This window comes from Belonocnema kinseyi, chromosome 6, assembly GCF_010883055.1.
Source record: "Belonocnema kinseyi isolate 2016_QV_RU_SX_M_011 chromosome 6, B_treatae_v1, whole genome shotgun sequence".
In the NCBI taxonomy this organism is placed as follows: Eukaryota; Metazoa; Arthropoda; class Insecta; order Hymenoptera; family Cynipidae; genus Belonocnema; species Belonocnema kinseyi.
In genome coordinates this window covers 101,036,702-101,041,836 of record NC_046662.1, presented here as the reverse complement: position 1 = coordinate 101,041,836, position 5,135 = coordinate 101,036,702, and positions in this window count along the sequence as shown.

Here is a 5,135-nt window from a genome sequence, read left to right as displayed (position 1 = left end):
CAGCCTTTTCTTTGAATTTTGTATACGGTTCAAATAAATTTAATTTACTTATTAGAATACTGCACAATGTAGGATACTCCTGGTGAGAGGGCTCAGTAAACTGCGTGCAGATTATTTTAATATCATTTCTTCTCTAGATCTATTCTTTATTTTTATGAGTCAATTATAATCGTAATTATTACTTTCCTGAGCTTTTTGTCCATATATCTGTATCCAATAAAACGGTTAAAATGCGTATTGCACATAAACTTGTAATTGTACTTAATAAAAACTAAGAATAAAAAATACACTTAAAACAAACTTTGTTTAAGATCACTACTATATCACCTTTCATTTACTACATAATGATTTATATGATGCTCGATTTATTAACTAAATTGCAAGTAAATATTCAATTTGTGAAATCTGGTGAAAAAATCTTATGTCATTTACATTTTACGTAAATAGCATTAATAATTTTATTCTTCAATATGGATGTACTATTTTTAATATTACTGGTTTCAAAAATGTATTCAAATTTAAAATTTAACTACAGTTTTATTTTAATTTAACCAGATTGCACTTTAATTTAAAACCATTTAACGCCATGAAACATCTACAATTTTTGACTGAACTTTAATTAAACTAAAATTTACTTAAATGCTGAATTTAACTAAATTGTATTTAATCTTTAAATTTAGTTTTACAAAATAGTTTTAAAAATTGCACTGCAATAAATGTTAAAGTACAAATAGAATTCGTTTTAAACTTGTTTACGTAGTATGTCGAAAATTTCTCTTTTAAAATACAGTAGACGAGAAATTAATTTAATTTAACTAAACTTTATTTAATTTTTAAATTCATCTAAATTTTATTTAAATTTGGAATTTAACTAAATTTTATTTAATTTTAAAATTTATCTCAATTTCATTTAAATGTCATGTTTATTAAAAAAAAGAGTTTTTGAAATGTTACTACAATTCTAAAGTACGAAAAGAATTTTTTTAAATCTATTTATTTATTATCCCGAAAATGTCTCTTTTCAAACCAACCGTAAGAGAAATTAATCAATTTATAAATAATAATAAATAGAATAATTTTAGGCTCTCTGTAATTTTAATACAATTAGGTAATTCAGCGTTCACAACATTTTTCGCGTACAGAGCCAGCCGACCAACTCAGCTATAGAAAATATTGCTATAGTGATGTCGAAGGCGAACGCGAAAAACAGAAAATCACGTTCGGTTTGGAATTCAACAACTTTCAGTGTGCGTCCCGGCCCCACCCCGCCCATAATGTGGTCGAAGGACGCGGTTGCCATAGAAACGACGAAAAGTTGAAGAGGGTAGCACCTCAAAATGGTTGAAAATGTAGTTAGATATATATATATCGGCCGTCCCCACTCCTGACCCTTGCCGCATCTAGGTAAAATATCTTTGATATAAGTGACGATAAAGTTGAATTATATGCTATGTGCTTGCAAACGAGTGGAATAGAATCTGGTTACCTTGCGATAACAGGAATTTTTAGTATAAAATGTTTAAGTGTAAACAGTGACAGTGATGGAGAATTCGAAGTTTTGATTGAAAGAATGGATTGTTCATGCAAGGCTGGGCAAAGCCATAGTTGTACACACATAGTTGGTGTGCTACTGCGCTGCACTTGATAATTGTTTTCTCCTTTATTGAAATAATATACAAAATTCAGGTGACTTTCTCTTTTATGTAAAATCGTTGTTTAGAAACCTTCACTGACATTGGGATAGCATTTGGCTTCAAAAATCTTTTGTTTTGCCGCATACTCTGCAAAATTTAAGTAAATTATTTACTTGCTTTAATCTACAATATAAACGATTTTCCTTTTAGTAAATTATCAACAACAAAACTCACCAGGAAAATAGTAGTCTTGCGCTTTGAAATGCATCGGGCAAACAAGTAGCTCTTGATTTGTATCCTTTATATTTAATTTACTTAGCCATTCTCTACGCTTGACTACTGATTCCATATATTTCAAATATGTTTATCCTGGATACTTTACCACGTCCATAAGCAGGAATTTTATGAAAACTCAATTCGGTGTGTACTTTCTTTTGAGAACCACGACCTCCAACAGAACACCGTCCCCAGCTACTTGAATTTCTAACCTGATTTGTGAACTTAATTTCCACGGTCGCAGTTATTGGTAATTATTATCTAATAATATCGATCTGGTACAGTTGGAGTACTTTATGATAATTACTGCGATTTTTTAAACAATATCAGTGAGTAAACAATAACATGCCTTATCAGCCGCCACGATGCTTAATTCGGGCTAAGCACCGCTAGTGTCGCATGCCATATTTCGATCCCCAACTGGACATTGTCGGATTCTCTGCCATAAACCATATAAATTCATAAAATGAAAAGCGCATTATGTCACAAATGAGACCACTTTAGCCGCCATGTTATTTTTCAAAATTTTGACTAATCAGGTCTCGCGGCCGTCGCAGCTTTCTACTTAAGAGCTGATCACGAAGTACTTCGTGCAGCTGATTATCCAAGCTAATCTATCAATGCCTAGAAGCGTGAAATTGAAAATAAAAGCCAAATCAAGCGGGCCCAAGATATAAACAAAGTATAGATGCGGAAATCAGCGCATTCTCTAAAGAAGGCAGATTAAGAGCTAAAAAGTGTTTTGTGGCTGGATATGATTCTAGGGAGCACTGTAAAAAAGGTTGTAGATTTTTCGTACCATAGACGTATGTAATAAGTGGACTCAGGCGCAGCGGCGTGAAATTAGTATGAAAATGTCTAAAATTGAATAAAAGTGTAAAATTCTCAATTTAACTGAAATTGAACATGTGACGTAAAATGGAACAACGGAAAGTGGAAAATTTTTTGAAAATATCAACCTAACCTGAAATACTTAAATCTTTAAGGTCATATCAAAAATAAATTTATAATCACGCGAGCATATATCGCACAAAATTTATGATTTAAAATCAGTCACTTTCATGGATACTTTCGCCGAAAGTGAGCAATAAAGGTTGCAAACTAAAATGCACACTTCGATCATGATACGCGAATAAAACAGCGAAAAAGAAAGCTCTATCGCGAAAATGACACAAATGTGGAATATACGGACGAATATAAAATTACAATAAAGTGGAGAAGTTCTCGTTTGAAAATAGAAATTTATGCACAGTCGGTAATTTTACCAATTTGGGAAATTTTACTATGTACAGCGTGAGGGCGGTTGCCCATGATGGCAGAATTGCATTGCGTTTTGTGTAATGCGTCAAATCACTAAACATTTCAGCCAATCGCAGTGTTTCTCTGAAAAGCTAGAAGAATAATATTGGTTGAAATGTCTAGTGAATTGACGCAGTACGCAAAACGCGGCGCAATTTTATATGTGCAAATTTATACTTCGAAGTGCAATTTTAAATCATGCTTTTTACAGTAAGGACAAAGATTCGCATAAAATTTGTATTCTTTTACCGCAAGGCAAACAAGCACGTCGGCAATACGCAGAAAGTATTTGAGCAGACTATTTCAATTACTTTCCTCGTCATTATTATTTATGATTTTATAATAATACATAAAAGCCGTTTCGAGATATTTATACATTGAAATGCTTAGAATGCTAAATCTCTAGAAAACATTTCTACTTTTTTTAAATTTGCATAATTTACGTTATTTGAATTTTCCCGCAAAGAATGACGTCACACAGATGCAGCCAATCTATGCTATTGGCGAAAAATGCCGCAGTAGCAGTTAATAAGCGTTCCGTCGGTAACTTTAAGAATTTTATCTCTATGCTAGCCCCACGCAGTGGAAACCTCAGACAGCAACGCTCCGATGCAACAGAGAATTCTATTTTTAAACTTCGCGCGCAACATACTGCTTGAACTATTATGGATGCGCTTCAAGTCACCTTCAGCAGAAGTTAGTGACATTTTAAAAAAATTTTAAAGCTGCAAAAAAATTATTGCGATTACTCCGTGAGTTTCTAATAGAAAATTTAACGTAGAATCCGAATTTCACTAGTTTACAAGTTGATCTTGCTGTTTTTTGAGTCTTTTTAAAAAGGAACCTAGTGAGGACCCAATGGGGTCTTCACGGATACTTTGTAGAGGCTCCTTTCGGTTCCTTCGGTCCGCCAAGAAAGCTCTGAGAAATTCTCCGCAGGCACTCAGGTAGATATATTTAAAGCTCCATGTAGCTCGTTTAAATGTTTTAAAGGCTTTAAAATGCCCTTTCCGAAATTAACATAAAAATAAAATCATAAATGACAAGCAGAGAAGCTGAAATTGAAATAAGAATTCGATGATAAATAACAAGCAGAGAGGCTATCTCAATAGAGTACCTGACACTGAAGGGTCCTTTGTCAAGCTTTCGGGTTAAAATTTAGTAATAGATTTTTTACAATCTCATAGTTAACAGCCTAAAGCATAATAATTCGGAATCTGCAGGTTTCGATGATTTCAGATATTTAACTTTTTTTTTAATGTTTAAAATTGGAATAAATATAACGTTTATCGTGAATGGAATGAGATACGCCAAAAAAGAAAACATTTTTTACTGGAATAGAAAATTGTGTATTAAAGGGTCCAGCACTCGAAGTGTAACCAACTTCAGACCGCTCGCGCAGCTGACGCATGAGCATCAGCTGTGTAAAAGTTTGCTAAATGACAGTTCGGATTATTAATTTCAAACGTAATAGTGTGATTACTTTATATTTAGCTGCAAAATCACAACCAGCGATTGTTTGTGAGCTCAATCACCTTAAAGTAAATAAAGTTTTTGTTTATCGCACCATAACTCGTTACAATAATACTGGTAGCATCGCAAAACGTCATGGAGGTGGTCATCAAAAGACTGCAACGTCACGTGAGATGGTTCAAAAAGTGAAGAAGCGACTTGAGCGAAATCCCCCACGAAATGCTAATCAAATGGCAAAAGAACTGAAAATATCCGACCGTAGCATCGGCCGCATATCGAAAAATGATCTCAAGGTCCAGCCTTACAAGATACAAAAGGTGACGGACCTCCCCCCTCATTGCATCACTCCCACAATTGTGGGTCCAGATGCAATAAGGGCACATAAAATTTTTTCGTGCGAAAACGAAGTCCCCTGGAGGCTTTAGAAAAAATTTTCGAATTTTAATTTTCAAA